The sequence below is a fragment of the Gymnodraco acuticeps genome, unplaced genomic scaffold (assembly GCF_902827175.1).
Source record: "Gymnodraco acuticeps unplaced genomic scaffold, fGymAcu1.1, whole genome shotgun sequence".
NCBI lineage: Eukaryota > Metazoa > Chordata > Actinopteri > Perciformes > Bathydraconidae > Gymnodraco > Gymnodraco acuticeps.
In genome coordinates, this window is record NW_022990027.1 from 173087 (window position 1) to 192197 (window position 19111).

Sequence of the window (19111 nt, forward strand, 5' to 3'; positions counted from 1 at the left end):
CAGGCTTGATCGCCGTTCAAATGACAGTTTTAATGATCTCAATGGGAATGGTTAGCGTTTCATATGCACGCAAATAAAATAAAATATAAGCAAACAGAATCAACCAAGACAATAAATGAAGTGCAATACTGTCTGAATCCTGACTAGACAGCTTTAGAGCATGTCTTTCACATCAGTTTTTTTTTTTTCAAGTTTTTTAAATTTTTTTATCACGATATCTCTGAAAAAGCATATCGTGGAGACCTAATATCGTCACGACGATATATATCGTCATATCGCCCACCCCTACTCTCATCCATGAACTTTCTATCAATACCGGCATCGCTGCTGTTTCCCCACTCAGACTGAAAATCTGGGTTTGACAGTGGACAACCAACTGTCCTTCAATGCTAATACCCTCTCTCACAAATACACTCTTTACAACTTCAGTGGTATACCTCCGTTTACTGACCCAGGTGATGCAGGATCTGGTCCCAGCTCTCACACCTTGACTATTGCAACTACATCCTGGCTGGTTTGGCCTGACTGGTCTTTAACCTCCCACAGCTCCCTTCACGTCTACCAGTAGCTGCTAGAATCCGCTTCAAGACCCTGGTACAGACCAAGCCCCCAGGAAGTGTGCCGGACTCAGATGAAAATATTCGTGCTGGCCAAACGGCAGTACTACACTTCCGTTTGGTTGCCAGGCCCGGAAACACTTTTTCCCATTGACTTACATGGGGAAAGAGTGATCTGTAAATCATTGGATACTTTTTTTTAAACTAAATAGACTACCCAGTATGAACACTTGTATAGCCCTTATTAAAAACATTCGTTCCTCAAGTTGTACAAATTTGCTAATAACGTTATTCTGAGAGTTATTTCCCTCTGCATTATGAACACGCATCTAGCCCACGGGACCGCGCCGCCCGGCACGTTCATGTGATGTGACGTGTTCAGCACTATCAATCAATCTATCAATGTTTATTTATATAGGCCTAGCCCAATATCACAAATGTTACATTTGTCTCAGTGGACTTCACAGTTTGTACAAAATATCAGTATGACAATACGACACCCTCTGTCCTTAGACCCTCACATCGTACAAGGAAAAACTTCCGGAGAAAACCCACAGTTTAAGGGGAAAAATGGGAGAAACCTCAGGGAGAGCAACAGAGGAGGGATCCCTCTCCCAGGACGGACAGACGTGCAATAGATGCCGTGTGTAAATCGAAAAGATAATACATTTGCAACATAGGTAGTCCAAATGTTTGGAAATGCATGTACTACATGCATTGTACCTTTACCCATGGATGCACAATAAGAACGGACCCATATCGCCTTACGGCGCTGTAATAGTTGGATATATAATAATGGATATATTGCACATGTTTGCTGTAATTCATCATTTGTAAAATATTATACTACATGGGCTGTATGATGTAAATCTTGTATTAAATAAAGTTAATATTACCAACGTAGATTAACGTCCCTGTAGCTTCTTATTGCACTCGCAATATACCATTAAAGGAGTTGAACGTTGCTGTTTGCTATTACTATAATACCACGCAGGGATAAACCAGAGTTTACAACCTTTGCATGTGGGCGCAACACGTTTTGACCCAGATGAATTAGCATATGATATCGCCCGAGGAAGTCGTCATACTTATACATATATAAATAAAGATATATGTGTCAAAGCTCTAATCAAATTAACAGTTGTATTAATTATACTTGTATATGTATATATGTATGTATACAGCCTGTGTTATATATTTATACACACAAATGAACAACCTTGTGTGTGTCAAATAACAAGTTGTATTGTAGTGTTTATTTTAGTGTTGTATTATGCTTATCCACATTTTGATTTCAGAGCACAGGAGAATGCTGGGCACAACATAAAGCTCAACAGTGAAGCTGGCAATGCTGAACAAAACCATCACTAGGTCCTGTTCCATCAGCGTAATATAAAAGTACATAACGATTGATGTTTTTCATTAGCATAATTACTAATGGCTCGGACGTTACACTAGCTAGCCGCTAGCTGCTAACTGCCGCGGCCACCTCGTTATTCGTTAATATCAAATCCATCATAACAATCCAGAACGCGCGGTGCTGTTACGTGTACGCAAATTGACGTGCTTGATGTGAACAAGCCTTTTGGGGTGCGTGGTTAAAGTTGCGCATGCTCTTTGAGCGCACATACGGGTACTTCTCAGGCATGCTGGGTAATCTGTGACGTTTCACTCTCTCAAAAATTGGGCCATTTTATCATCATGCGCCAATCTCATAGGAATGAATGTGGCCCCGCCTCCCACGCTGTATCTAGTTCTTATTATACATCCATGGTACAGACCCACCGTGCTTTTAAAAGGATATTGTCCATCCTACATCCAGGACATGGTTAAACTATACACTCCAGCATGTGCACTTTGCTCTGCATCAGCCAATCGGCTCGTACTTCCTCACTGAGATAATAGGCGCTTTCACACCGCAGTACTTTTCCCACAAAGGTTCATCAGAACTTAGTTCATGAGAACTCTTTAGTTCTCATGAACTAAGTTCAGGGGCCTTATTTATAACGCCGTGCGTAGGATTCACGTGGGAAGGTTGCTTACCTAGTAGAAATCCAAAAAATAGGTACAGAAATGTTCCGACATTTTCCGATTCACCGAACGAGGAAAGTGCGTACGGCACTTCCTACGCCGGTTTCCCTTTATAAATCACAATCGACTCGAAATGCGGTGCAGCTTTTGGGGCTTCACGTAACGCCCATATTTGCCTATAAATAGTAAAAGAAACGCCCATTCATTCATTCATTTTGACTGACTGCATGAAGAAGATAACAGGAAATGACGACAGAACAGCTAAAAAAGACATCTCACACCGTGTCAGATTTTGGTTATTTTGGGGAGGTCGAGATAAATCATATTGTTTGGTGGATGCCGTTTGAACCAGAGTAGCAGCATGGAGGTCGGATCGTCACCAAAATAAATAAATAAGTGGCCCGAAAAAGGTAATGTGTTGTGTTATATTAGCTGTACAAGTCTTAGCAAACGGCATAAAACATGATTAAAACGTGATAGTAGGCCTATTCTTTCACACACAGTGACGTCACGAGCTACCCACAATGCAACACGCGCCATATATATATATAGAAATGCGCCATTTTCCTGGAGGTGCTAATATCCTGGAAGTGCAAATATAAACAGCTATCTAACTAGCCAGGCAGAGCGCAGTAGGTTTTTTTTCTGAATTAACGACCGAAGAAATCGCTGCATGTCTTCGGATTACATCTCTGGACTTGAGGGGTGTGCTTTAGGTCGTTACCAGCGTAAACTAGAGCTGTGTGGGTTGTTACAGACTGCCTGCAGATGTATGGAAAAACGACAGTGGCCTTCGTCGATTTTGGCTGCATCTACGTCTAATTTCTGGAAACACCAGGTGAATACCCCACTTGTCACACTAATATTATCATGCCATTACATATATGTGGTATTTTAGAGTTGACTAGATATTGATTAAGGAAATAGACTATGATATTCAGTACAGGAAGCTTAGCAACACCTAGACGGTGTACGACTGCTTGCACCTCGCGTAAAACGGCACCGACCGGAAGTACGGTGTCGCGCTCGGCCCAATACCCGTATGTGTGTGTGAAAGAATATAAAACCATGCTCGTATCTACAACCTATAGAAATGCAACGGCGTCAGTTTAGACGTAATTCTGTCCTCCTGTTTACCGCATCATTTATGAGAAAACATTTCATAACATTAACACAACATATTCGAGGTGGTTTTAAATAACATATCCGTATTTATTTATTTCTCCAAGTTATGTTTTGTGTGCACTGAGGAGTCGCAAACAGGCGTTTGTTTAATCATTTTAAGATTGGCTTTAATCAATGTTTGAAAATGAATTCTTCATATATGATAAATGAGAGGTAACATTTTGTTTATGGTATTATTTCCACATATTTCTCTCCATTCTTCCTTCTGCCAACGGTATCACAGTTTCTCGTCTCTCCCGTTTTTGTGCTTAGTGCGTAAGCATGGGTTAGAGTTTGCGTGGAGGACCGCACGTTTTCCCGTCAAGTTAGTATTTTATAAATCGCAAACATTGCGTAGAAACTGGCGTACGCCATTTTTTGAGCGTATATCCCTTTATAAATGAGGCCCCAGATCGTGTTCACATCGGAATAAGTCCCTGGGTGGATTAGGCCAATGAAGCCGCTGACGTCACTTCTTCTTCTTCTGCTTTGGGTTTACTGGCAGGCCGCAAACAACTTCACGGCGTATACTGCCACCGGAGTCTCCGGAGTTAGGGACTGGCTTCAGTAGAAGCTGCTCCCATGTTTTATTTTGTGTTGCCATAAGTTAGTCTCTCTGCGTTTCTGCGCTGGGCTAATGCTAATGCTAATAATGCTATTGCGAGAATAATAAAATGGCGGCTTCACAAAACTTTTTTGGAGTTTTACGGGGCGTGGTTTGCATTCCGCCCAGCCAATCAGACATAGGAACCTTTTTCTCCCACGAAAGTCCCTGCTCTCTAGCAGGGACGGAAAAGGGTGTAAAAAGGTTCTCATGAACTAATTTTAGTTCCGGCTCTTTTTGGTGTGAACGCAACATTTCGGAACTATATCGGAACTAAAGTGGGAAAAGTACTGCGGTGTGAACGCGCCTATTGACCTAGGCACCCTTCAACAAAAACACTTGTTTGCTATCCTGGCTCTGAAGTGGAACAACCAGCTCCCTATTGATAACAGGACAGCAGGAAGTCTACACATCTTTTGTGAATGACTAACAACTTCCCTGTTTCTATTACACCTTGTACAATGAAAAAACAACAAACAAAAACAACCTCTATTCAGTTTGTATGTAGCACTTAGAAATATATGGCTTATTTATAGCCAATACAGAAGCACATCTTGCTGTTTTGAGTTTGTATTTTCATGGTTGTTTACACATATTCTAGGTCGCTTTGGATAAAAGTGTCAGCTAAATGAAATGTAATTGAATAGAATGGGTGTGGAGTAGGACAACAAGTCCGCCCTCTAGAAAGTCACATTTAACTATATCCTGATCTGAATAATAAGCACTAGGTTATCATGTTATGGTTTAAAAACAACTCTCTCTCTCAGTTGGAAAACCAGAAACAAAGAAGGATCTCTCTTGTTATGGTCTGATGTTTTGTTGACACATGGCTGAAATGACCGTTGCTGTCTTTTCGGGGACAGTCTCAGTTTGAAAGACATGAGCATTTACCAGGCAGAGAGGCTCTGACAAGTCACTATGGATTATGGGATTTGTAGGCTTTTTGGAGCCTGATCCGCACTTGGGACTAAAAGTCAGCATGTCTGGTCCTCTGCTGCTGAGATTTTGACCATTCTCTCTTAATCGGCTTGGTGCTTATGTCCCAACTTTCCAGGCTAAACTGCTAGAGTGCCCTTTTAATTTTCTGTCATGGCAGAATTGTCCTCTACTGAAGAAAATCTTAATTCATACAATTTTGCTGAATAATTGAATAATCTATTTAATTGACAGATGTCAAACTGATTTTTATCCACAACAATTATTCAAAAGCATAATTTACCAGAAACCTGCTCATAGGTTCCTTAAAAAACAAATCATTCATCATGAAAAAAAGGCTTATTGACTTAAGATATCTTAATTGGCTAAGACCAAAACAAACAGAAAGTTGAGCATAAAAAAAAGTCTAATTTGTTTTCTGTTTTGTTTCAATATTGACATTTGGTTTGTATTTCATGTATGTTGGTGAACATCTGGAGCTGAGTTGCTTGGGAAGTCACAGCTTGTTGTTGACTTATTTGTAATTGTTCACAAACCATGGTTGTGGTTACTTTATCATACCCAATACCCTTGTTCCTCTAGTAAAGTAAAGAGTATGAGAATGCATAGACTGCTTTTGTTGTACAGCGACAATATAAGAATTTTTGGTAACACTTTATTTTGATAGTCCATATTTAACACTCTATAAGTCATCAATTGACATTTAGTAGCATGTCAACAGCGTATTAACCCTCTGGAGTCGGACTCCAGAGGGTTAACCAATATTCAACCTTACTATCTGTATATTGTGTCAACATCTTCAAAATTGACAATCAACTACTCAAAATCAATCTGTCAGTTGAAAGTCAACAGGGTCATGTCGACTATCTGTTGATAATCTGTTGAGAGTCAAGATGTCAACTAAAGATTACATTAAGCATTAGTTGATGATCAACAGATAAGCAACTTTAGAGTTTAGTTGACTATCTGTTGATCGTCAACTAATCTAGAGTTGACTATCAGTATACTTTTAGTAGGTATTCTCCACTAAGCATTTGTAGGCATGTGTTAGGACTATCCAATTAAAGTGAAAAACAGTTGAGAACAGTAGAAAGTCTATAACCTATCAACAGAACACATACATTCATCCACTAATTATATGCAACAGACATGGGAATAAAGCGAAATGTTTTGCACAACTGATCACAAACTTGATTTATTCATTATGTATGTAATGTTTGAGTTAGAAACACATGTTCCTGTTTTATTTGACTAATATATAAGATAAACACAGAAGCCTAATGCATTCACTTGAGAAAAAAAGGTTTTTCACAAGAACTCACAATCTACAGATAGTAAGGTTGAATATCGGTTAATAACCTGTTGCAAAAAACATGTTGACAGTCAACAGACACTTTTTGTAAAATCTATAGATCAACACTTGAGATGTACCTTATATTCTACTGGCAGTTAGTTAAATGCATGTTACTTGTCTGTTGAAACACTGTTGTTGAATGTCAACTGATGACTTGTAGAGTGTTAACTATGGACTATCAAAATAAAGTTTTACCGAGTTTTTTTAAAGCTAATTGTGGAGAAGAAAGAGAAGTCCACTTTAATGCCAGGCCTGGGTTCACTTCGGAGCAGGCAGTGTAAGTGGGGCACTGAGAGATGTGGATTGAGAAATCGTGTGTCTTTTCTACTGTGATGAGGTGCCGTGAGAGCAGGAAATAGGGGTTGCCGGTCAGCCTGACTTCTCTACTCGCTGTAACCCCAATTCACAATATTATTACAGTTAAGGTTGACCAGAAACACAGGATGAAGGAAGAGGGGTGAAGACAACCTGACAACGAGCATGTAAAGAGCCAGACGACAGAGATAAAAAGAGACAAAGTTAGAGATATATCGGTGAGAGGGTCTGCCTTCCCATACATCCAATCACTTTATGGTGACAAAAATTGAATGAAGTGTAGTGATGCAGTCCCTTAACTGGTTTTGATGTTGTTCTGTGGACCAGAAACCTCAAGAGGATGTCTCTCCTTGTCACAGTGAATATATACCACCTACTTTCAGCCTGCCATGCTTGTTAGTCCTTACTTACTTGTCCTCGTTCAGTTTCCAATGGCAACTGGCTGAACTAAAAGAGATTTTTCAGTTGGCAGATTATTATGAAAGATATATTTTCTCCGTTATACGACATGTACCTCTGTAGATCATTGTGGAAGATGCTGTGCATTTGTACTCCCGAGTTTCATACTGAGGAAAGAGCTCTGAGGGGTGAGGAGTGGGGGGGCGAGGGGAGGGGAGGGCAGGCTGTTGCACATGTCTGTTGCCATGGGGATTCTGGCGCAGTGACTATGCAGTAATGCGGCTGTGGGAATGGAGGATTTGTTTTCGCAAGGGAGGCTCCGGCAAAATAAAACGGAGTGTGCATGAGCTGGAGCCTCAGCCACCAATTATGTGGAAGGGGACATTTATTTTAGAAAGAGAGTTGGCGAGGCTTTACTTTGACCGGGAGCAAGGTGCTGCCTCACAGACCTTTGACGTTTTCATACTACCTCACCGTCCAGATTAAATTAAGGATCGGCCACCACGCAAATGGTTAGGGGAAAAATCCATTTCAATAAGGCAAGACAATGGAGAGCTAATGGATGCCTCATAATTGCATGTTCCCAAGATAAACGTGTTAATCAAATACAAAGCCTGCATAGAAAACAGTAATTTACTGTTCGACACGAGGAGGCTTCTTGGAATATAGCAGATACAATCACCGGCATAGATGAATTAATTGTAATTATTAATAAATAAACTCAGTCCTTAATTTGCATATTATGAAAGTCAACATTTTAGCCATTGTAATATTTGAAATGGCTTCAACCCTTATGTTGTTGTATGTGGTACTTTACAGTATAATATATTTTAGTTTGGATCTAGATTTGATGACTTATAAACAAATAATCATTGTTAAATTAAAGTAATTCTAATACATTTGCTCCTGAATAGAAAGTAATGAAAATATTTAAGCACAATCTTTCACTATTAACCACAGCTGTCAGAGAAATAGTAATAGTAATCAACTAACATCAACATGCTAATTTTAGCTACAAGCAATCCTGATTAGAGTAAAGTACAGAGCACTTGAGTCTTTTATTTTGTTCATCTTAATGGTCTTTTGACCTTTTCTGAAGGCACATTCTGTGAATGTCAGTGCTGTGTAAGAGTCACTTTAAAAGTATTCTGAAGCAGAGAAACTTCAGGTAGCAGCCCACACAATGTTAATTAACACAGAAAAAGACTCACACAGTATGACACATACAGTAAGTTAAAGGTCCCATGTCATGCTTTTCCGGTTATTACCTGTCCCCTTGTGTGTTATAAAGGTTTTTCTGCATGTAAACGGTCTGCAAAGTCACAAACCCTCAAAGTACACCCTGTAGGGAGTAAAACTATAACACAGAAAATACCTGTCTATGCTGCCCCAGAACGCCTCGTTGGAGATTTTTCTTTTTCCATTGTTCATGAGTATAGTGACGTAACCATACCCCTGTCCAAATGGACCAATCTGTGGAGCTCCACACACACACACACACACACACACACACACACACACACACACACACACACACACACACACACACACACACACACACACACACACACACACACACACACCACCACACACACACACACACACACACACACACACACACACACACACACACACACACACACACACACACACACACACACACACACACACACACACACAAGGTTCTAAGTCAAACTAACATAGCTACAGAGTAATTATGTCGTTGAAAATCTTAAGTCACAGGCTTCTCCAACAATGCAACACAATAATACAGATAAGCAGACAATATTAAAGCAATATTAAAGTATATTATATTAAAGGTGGGGTAGGTAATTTTGGAGAAACCAGCTCGAGTGCGCTAGAATTTGAAAATACACAACCGGAAAAATCTGCCACTTCCTTACAGAGCCCCTCCTCCAACACACACAAACGCGCACATGACCAATGAGGGCACGAGATAAGTTTGTGCACAGATGGAAGGCTGACAGGCAGGTAGGCCATCCAGTTATTTTAGCCGGGCCGGCTCAAATGATTGGTCGTGCTTTTTACAGTGCTACGGCTTCCACAGATGACATTTTTATGGATCTTTTGTCAAAGCACTTAAGATATTCATTGCTATCGGGATGTTAAGAGCATTCCATGGAATATAACAAAAAGTGTTTCTCGAGCCGGTTTCTCAAACTTACCTACCCCACCTTTAAAAGTAATACAAAAGAAAAATAGTTTAAAAAAAAAGTGAGAAAAAAAAGTGGAATAGTGCAATACGAATCTATATACAAGTTATTGGAATGACATATTAGATAATAGATAGATAATTACTAAGTAGCAGATGAATGTTATGAAATTGTTTCAGCAGTTAACAGTCTTATTGCCTGTGAGATGAAGCTGTCTCTGAATCTGGTTGTTTTTGTCCGGATGCTGCGGTAACGCCTGCCAGACGGCAGCAGACGGAACAGTTTGTGGCTGGGGTGATGGGGGTCTTTCACACACACTCACTCTTATATTTTCTCATCCGCTGTACTCCGCTGAGTTTCGCTGGCACACACACTCACTCAGCCTTATCTTTTCTCAGCCGCGGCTCCGTGGATCTCCACTCACAGTTCGCCACACACTCGTGTGTGTGTGTGTGTGTGTGTGTGTGTGTATGTGTGTGCGTGCTGTTGGAGATTTGGAGGGATAACTGGTCCGCTTTTCAAATCTCCGCGCGTTCCTATGAAGCTGGTTATAATACAGGAAGGAATCCATATCTACAAAGTAACCGTTAACAATAATCTACTTTAATGGTAATATGACAATGCAATACAATCATTACAATACAACATGATATATTACAGTTATATTGTAATGCTTAAGGAGTAATGCCGGCTTACTCCTGCACTGGTTCGCATACTGCAGAGCTACTTTCCCCCGAGGGCAGCATGTGAAGAAGAGGCCGAACGCCAGGGATCCACCGGATATATACCAGAGTAAGAAGGAGGGGTTTGGTGTTAGGTCAGCTGGTCATCTTTTCAGGTCATCTCATTGGGAGACGCAACGCTGGCCAGCAGGAAACCAAACAGGCTCACCTTACAACCAAACGTCTCAAGGCCTGCATACCTACACCTCCCCCACATCTTCCTTTGTCCTCAAAAACACATGTCAAAAGGCCCCAAATGCAGCTCACAGTTTTACCCAAATTATTCTCATTTTAAGCTTATCCATAGTTTGCTAACATGAATAAATACAAATATAACTCTACAAATCCCCCTTTTTATCTCCTTCTCCAGAGATAAACTTAGACAAGGCATTTTGAAATATACCCACGGTCATTATTTTCTACTGTGTCCGTAAATCCATCCGAAGCTGGTATTTAGAGTACTTGAAACCTTCATGGAGACAGAACACCACTTTCCAAGGCAGTGAAGGAACCATGAGGGAGTAGCTGAGTGCTAGAATCATCAGCCCCCCCACCCCCCGGAGGAATAGCCCACAAGGACAGCTAATAGGGAGGGGGAGATGCAGCTTTCCCTTCACGGGTAGAACTGATCAGAGCAAAGTAGACTCCTCTGCTGCCTCGACAAGTCCCCTGTGCCGTCCTGGCTTGTCGTGTCTTTGTCCCCCCAAATCCGCTGACAGCAGCTTCTGGGCTGCCTGCTAGAGAGATGTCTTCTTCCTCCTCGTCCTCCGGCCCGCTGATGGCGGCTTCCGGGTCGATGCTGTAGAGATGTCTCCAGGGTCCTGCTCCTCCAGTCTGCTGCTTCCGAGTAGTCCACGTCTGCCAGGGCCACGTCCGTCCTGATGTCGTCCCCTGGTCCTAGTAGGTGGTTTCCCCGCCGCACACTGGCTCCCGTGGTACGAGCTGTCCCCCTTTTCTCCCAGGCAGACGGCATAAGAGGTCCGCTGGGTCACTCGGTCGGGGTCGGAGAGCCTGGGGTTGAGCCACTTTGTCCTGATGACTTTCAGCCAGACGAACTCTGCTGTCGGCCTCGTGCTTCTCGGGTCCCCCTTTTGGCGCCAGTAACCTGTGTGGAGAAATCTGATACAACTCCCTCAAGCCTACGCTCAGCTGTTTTGACCCACTTGGAGCCTGTTGGTGGGGTGTCTTGAAACAACAGCCGTCTGTGAACAGGTTTTCTAAATTAATTGTAGACCTCCTATCTGCCAGTGCAGCTTCAGAATCTTAATACTTGGATTGTGCCAACTAAATAAGAACCTCAACATCTTTAGGTAAACTAAATAACATATTTCAATAGCTCTGAATTTCTGACAAGCATCCGTGTTTATTTTTAAATGAAATCCTATTTAAAATCCAAATATAATATGAACTGCTAATGTTTCTGGTAAGAAACCCACTAATGTTATGGATTCAAAAACAACCAAAATCACGATGCTAACAAAGTGAATGATTTCCTGGTGATACTGCTTTTACCTGTTAGTGCTTAGATATTATCAAGCTGAAAAAATGAATACAGAATTCCAACAAACTGTCATCAAATGTCTTTCTATTATAAATTTAGATGAAATGTATATCCCTATAATGACCTAAATAATAAAGTCTATGGCTTTTACTTCTTTACCAGGCTAGTTACATGATGTTGTCTAAATTAAATTCTGTCTCAATACACTACTATGTTTTAGCTTTAACTGTAATATGTTCTTTCTACATTTCAAACCTCAGTTACTCTAATGTCTGTTAAAATATTACAAAATTGTTTCATTATCACAGGTCAACTTCTTCGGTTTCACAGTAGCCCCTTGGCCACTGCTTCTTTGTTACCTGTTATAATTCAAATCAATATTTAGAAACATCTCAACATTCATCAAACAGTATCTTATCCCCAGATATGGAGCAGGTTAATTACATTCAATGCTCAGTTTGAACATCTGGGTTGGGGCGGAAGGTTTCTGTCAATCCTTAAAAGAAAAATTTAAATTGTGAATTTTACAGCCATGTTGACATTTATACATTATACTCACTCCCCCCTTTTACACATGAAATCATGTGTAACAAAACCCTGTAATGGGAGGGGAACAAAAACTGTCAGGTAATTGGTTAGGGACATAACAAACATTATTTTAAATTTGACATCATTATCATTATTTCCACAGTGAACACTTCAGTGAAAAGAAGTGTTCCTCTCCGTCCTTCAGGCCTAAAAGAAACAGAATCTTCAGATTTTAGTTTGACATTTGCAAACCGCCAACTCATGTGAGAGGAAAATATCACATGTGCGGTTTCCCCTTTTTGTGGAATTTTTAGGAAACCTCTCGTTTCCCTTGGAGCTCCAAAATAATATGTTAGTCCAAAAACATGCTTGGTTAGTTATTGTTTTAGAATCATGCAGTTACACTGATCACATGCCGGCATACATTCACACTCACACTGTCTGGTTGTCATGTCAAGTTTGGTCAGGTTCACCCCAGAGTCAGTCATCCACAGTGCCTTGTCAAGTTACACTGTCGGTCAGGGTCAAAGGTCAGTTGGTCTCCGTCTTTTTTGGCCATGTGTCGTGCTCTGCAGAGACTTTGACATTTCAGCATAGGCCAGTATCCTTTGTCTACAAAAATATGTCACGATTTCAACTATAATTTTCAAGATGATTCTCACTTGTCATTGGGACTTCTGCCTCCCACTTTTCCTGAAACTTGGTACAAAACTCACTTCCTTCGAGTACCACTACTACTGCAATCCAATTACACCTAATTAGTATTAAAATGTCTAATGATCTATTTCAGAAACTTGTGTACATAACTATTATCTTGAGTCAAAACATTACTAGGATCTGTGTCGCTCTGCATTTCATAGCTCATTACAATTCTGGTCTACTTAAAAAACAATGTTAAACTCTTTTAGCAGTGTGTGGAACCTTGGGTGTCCGAACATGCAACAATTACTCCCTCCTTTATCAAGGATTTAAAACCGAAGTCTGGTAATAACTATGCCACAATGGTGAAATCAACACTTTAGATTGGAATTTAATATGTGGCTTGGCACTAGCCATTAATACAAACAAAGATTTGTCCTATAGAGTGGTTCCTAAAACTATCCTTTTAATGGTGATCAATATTGTAACCAATGAGATCGCTACTTCATTCACACGTGAATAAAAATCTCTTAAAGAATGATTTGTTAACATGATGAAAATATTGAAGAATAAAGTTCTACTCTGTCAGTGTGTTTTAGGATGATTATCATTTTACTTTAATAGTTTCCTCTTTACTGCTATTTTTAATTTACCAAATGATTAATAAATCTTTCTGTCTTTACGTATTTATGAAGTTAATTCAAGTTATTTAAATGTGCGTTTCGTGAATAAGTGTGTTTATGTGTAACTCACTCATTCCCGTTCTCCTTTCCTCCTCCCCTGGTTTTCTCAAGCCGTGACCCCGGCCTCCTCACTTCTAATCGACCATGCCAACTCCTCTGATTCTGTCTTCTCTTCAGTCCATCAGCTGTTGAATCCATCCGCTGTAACTTTTGTAGGCCGCTATTGGCCCAGTCACATCTGCAGCCCCATCATGCCACTGTTGTTGCACTCCTCCTTTACAGTCTCTCTGCTGTTTTTATGGAGGGCGGATTCTGCTCTCATGTCTATTGTGCCAAATCTCGCGGCGCAGTTTGGAACTTCATGTCCTGTTTGAGGGACCGATGAGAGTTTGCCTCTTTGTCAGCATGCTGGTTTGGTTCTGGATGCCACAGGTGGAGATAGTTCTGGCTGCAGTCTTGATGTAGTCTTGTTGTTGTTGTTGGTTCAGCTCTGGTTCTCTGTCTGTACGATGGAGAAGGAGGAGTCTCCTGTTGGGTTAGGTCTTTTTGTCTGCTTGGAGGGTCGGGATCAAAGCCTTTCTAACTCAGAGGGGGAGTCCAGGTCCCGGTACACATTACCTATAAGAAGTCTAGCCCACTGATGTTAAATAAATCCAACCCTTTCCACTCTGTCTCTTTCTAATCATACTATCTGTCTTAGTTGTTAAATGCCATCCAAACAACATAATTAATGTCTACTTATGATATTACAAAAACTCACTCCAAAAATTGTTTCATCCATTGTTACATATTTACCCAACACAACTCCGAAATACTTACATGTTTCCAGCATCACATATTCCACACACTATGAAAGAACATCTCCATATCTTCTCTCATTTTAAATCCCACTGTTACTTCGAACAATAGTAAACCTGCAGAGCACACCAATCGGATCACAGTAATGAAATTTGAATCAAGTGTAGGCCTATGTCTTCTTTCTGAACATTTATTTATATTGTCTAAATTCCTTGTCTATGATGTGCAAACAGTTCGAGTGTAAATGTGTTTTGCACAATGTATTTACACTCTACAGATTCTTGAGTTTACTCATCTCCTGGTGCTGTCGTTGTAAAAAATGTTCAATCCCTTATTGTTTTGTACCAGTTTACCAAAATCAGTTATAATTAATATACTGGGAACGTGCTTCCCGTCTTCAATACCGGCCAGCAATGTAATGATTAAACTCTAAGCTCGCAGAAGTTTCAAGGGTGTGATACCCCCTTCCAGCCACTAGATGGCAGCAGCAGAAAGTTTCAAGGGTGTGATACCCCCTTTCAGCCACTAGATGGCAGCAGCAGAAGTTTCAAGGGTGTGATACCCCCTTTCAGCCACTAGATGGCAGCAGCAGAAGTTTCCAGACAAAGGGAAACGCTCTCCCTCGATTTAATATATAACAGACCTCTGGCTTTAAGCTTTTAGCATTGGTCTGTTATTTAAACCCCAGTTTTAAACGGCGACTCGATCTGATATATCGAGTTTCCAGGTTTTGTCGTGCAGGAATCAAACCTCGCATTCACACAAACTGCACCATCTCCACGCCACTCAGGAATAAACTACCTGCAGATCCACGCCAAACTGCTCTATTTTACGTCACGCAGGACTTTCGTCTACCTGTCGATCAACGTTTACGTTTTGTATATAACTTTCCTAACATAGTAAAATATGCATTGTATATTCCATTTAAACTATAAAAACACTGTGAAACGCCTACAGACAATCCTAAAGTTTTAGCGTATCCAATTACAGACAGGCGACTTTCATCGTCTGCTTACCTTATTTGCAAAGTTGCAGAGTCCTGCTGATTGTCTGAGATGTTTGAAAGCGTCTGAATTCTTCCTCAGCTTCGTTATAGACGTCGGGTCACCATTTTGTTGGAGATTTGGAGGGATAACTGGTCCGCTTTTCAAATCTCCGCGCGTTCCTATGAAGCTGGTTATAATACAGGAAGGAATCCATATCTACAAAGTAACCGTTAACAATAATCTACTTTAATGGTAATATGACAATGCAATACAATCATTACAATACAACATGATATATTACAGTTATATTGTAATGCTTAAAGAGTAATGCCGGCTTACTCCTGCACTGGTTCGCATACTGCAGAGCTACTTTCACCCGATGGCAGCATGTGAAGAAGAGGCCGAACGCCAGGGATCCACCGGATATATACCAGAGTAAGAAGGAGGGGTTTGGTGTTAGGTCAGCTGGTCATCTTTTCAGGTCATCTCATTGGGAGACGCAACGCTGGCCAGCAGGAAACCAAACAGGCTCACCTTACAACCAAACGTCTCAAGGCCTGCATACCTACACCTCCCCCACATATTCCTTTGTCCTCAAAAACACATGTCAAAAGGCCCCAAATGCAGCTCACAGTTTTACCCAAATTATTCTCATTTTAAGCTTATCCATAGTTTGCTAACATGAATAAATACAAATATAACTCTACAGTGCTCAGGCTGAGTTCCGCGGTGTCTCACTCTCTCACAGACCCCACGCAGCAACCAGGAAACGACACCAGTAATACAGCTCACACTGTCCACTCCTCGAGACTCAAAGGGCGGAGCAGCGAGCCCCGCAATGTCCCGCCAACACGGCAGCCAGACCCCACGCAGCATTCTCCTCTGTTTGTCATTACTGGTGTCATTTTCTGGTTGCTAACGCCATTGTAACACATAAACACACATCAGAGCACAGTGGGCTCACAGGGAGGGGGGGGCAGGAGCTCCAACAAGGCGTGTAGGACAGAGAGTGAATACACATACTATACAGAGATGCTGTATGAGAAACCAATGTGATTTTGGAACATTGAACAATGTAAATGTATTCCAGTAGACAATCAACAATGGAATCATGATCAGTAGAAATGGCCATGACATGGGACCTTTAAAACAAATCAGTTGTTGACTGTTGAATAATAATGAAGTAAATTTGTTTACCGAGATTGTTTTTTCCTTTCATTATTATAATTATGACTTCATACTATCCAGGTATGGCTTGATTGGTATTCATTTCCCCTTTCCGTCCATTATAAAACATGTAAATTAGAACCTTCCTGCTGCGGGTGAACAGTAACAAAAGGATAAAAGGACAATTCTGAGTATAATGTGGCTATACGGGACACTCACAGTGGAGTTATTTAATGAGTTTGTGATTATGTGTTGGATTATAAATCATGAGAAAGAGATGGGATCTGCTGCCATCTTTTGATGAGTACTACCTAGCAGTAGTTCCTTTCTCATAATTCTTTTGGAACACATGTACGCATGATGCATAATACATTGACAGGTCAGGGTCAAGAAAAGACTTGAAGAGAATGCCACGAGATGAATTTCATAAATCTTAATTCCAACATGCCCCTATTGTCTGACGTTATGTCAAGGCACAGCAGTCACTTCCTGTTGTGACTGTGGACTGATCGCCATGAATAATCAATGGGACACTGTCTCTTCACTTTGTTGTCGTAAAAGAGACAATTTAAGGGCACGCAGCAGTTCAAAATACTTTGCTTCCTATGCTGGATAAAACTCGTAGGACCATGTTGATGATCACTCACATGCATCGTTACAAAATGAAATCCTGAATTACTTTTGTTATGTAACTATATTACTATGCATTCACATGCTACCTGTAAACATTCCTGCGTTATATTGAAAGGGACCCCATTGTGCTCATTTTCGGTTTCATATTTGTATTTAGTGCCTCTACTTTGACATGTCTACATGCTTTAATGTTCTGCAGCACCTCTTTTCACCCTCTGTCTGAAACCAGAGCCCAGTCTGCTCTGATTGGTTAGCTGGATGTCCAGACTCTTAGCGTCTCATGTACATTGTGTCAGAGCACTAGCCAAAATAAGTGATACGTAGTGATGTCACTCTGTCACGGACGTAAACAAAGGACTACAACGGAGGCATTTCAGGTGGGGGGACTCACTCTGGACACTCCCATACTATATTCATTGTGTGCACAGTTTTTAACTAAAACAAATTCAAATTAATATCCCAAAGCCAACCATTGAGGATCTCATAATGATGTGAGCAAAAAACAATAACAAACATTTACCATTTGAATGACACTGTTATTGTGCACCATGACTGCAAAATCCAATTTGTGTGCACGAGCACCTGACACACCTGGAGTCTCTCACCATAATGAGGTGATGCAAGCTTCATGTAATTGTCAAAAGCCCCTGAGGTTTAGATATACTGTGACTCCAGCAGACCCTCAGCGACACATCTCATGCTTCTCACAATATAACCCCCCAAATAAATCGGATAATGGAAACCGTTTACCATAGCATAGTCAAATATATGACTTTCAACCTGAATGTCATTCTCTAATGGCACCAGCTATTAGGTTCACCATTTCAGATTTGACAGGTGTCAGTGAAGAGGGATTTAGTCTGCACATTTCTTTTGAGTAGGCTACTCTTGCAGACCATGAGTGGATAATAGATCTGTAAACATTGCTTACCAGGTCTTCCCTGCACTCTTAGTGCTGTGTACCACCATAGACATCAAGGGAACAGTTAAACACAACATTGCTAATTGCTGTCAAAGGATTCAGAATAGAAAAAGAAAGATCAATATCTGGGCATTTATCCATTTAATAGTTTTAGCTATTTGATTTGAGAAATGACTCTGCAGACTTTGAATGTGTCAGTAATGAAGCCAATTAAAACTTTTGATCAAAGTCTCAAAAGAGCCTTTGATACTGAGACAAATGAGTTAAACTATGAGTATGATATTGTGAGAGTAAATCACTGCTTGTTTTTCTGACCTAAAAAGAGCTATTTTTGCCGTAAATTGAACATTAGGCGCATAACAAACAATACACATATGTCATCCCTATGGAGGGGGTCCTCTGGGAGGCAGGGGCTAATTGCATTTCGAGTTGTACCTCCCTGGGACAGATGTTATAGACTTGGGAATTAGAGTTTTGTCTCTGAAACAAAGCAAATATGTCTGTGAAACGAGTCTGTAATTGGCTATAGAAATGAACCCTCGGTTTGGTGGCCCAACACATCATCGTAATGAGTGGGGTCATCAGAATGAATGTCTCACTTTGAAGCCTCAAGCAATATCCTGCATTTTCTCAGGAATTTTTTTCCTATCCTTAAGACTTTCTGTCCTAATCTAGTCAACATAAAATCTCAGGAGGGAATGTCTTCAAATTTGTCAGAAATGTTTACTAAATCGAGGGTGAACGAATGGAAATGTAGTGGTCAAAGGTTATTGTGATCTCTCATACAAGTTTTTGCCATAACTCAAGAATTACCCCACTATTTCTGACATTTTCACACAAATGTCAGAAAGGATGAAATAATGGAGTGGTGACCTATTAGCTTAACTTCTTGGCAGAAGCATACAACCTAGTTGATATATGTAAGTAGGCCTTAAAATGATGCAGTAAAACAATAGCTTCCTTGATATCTTGAAAACATCAATGTGGGCTCTGCGTGG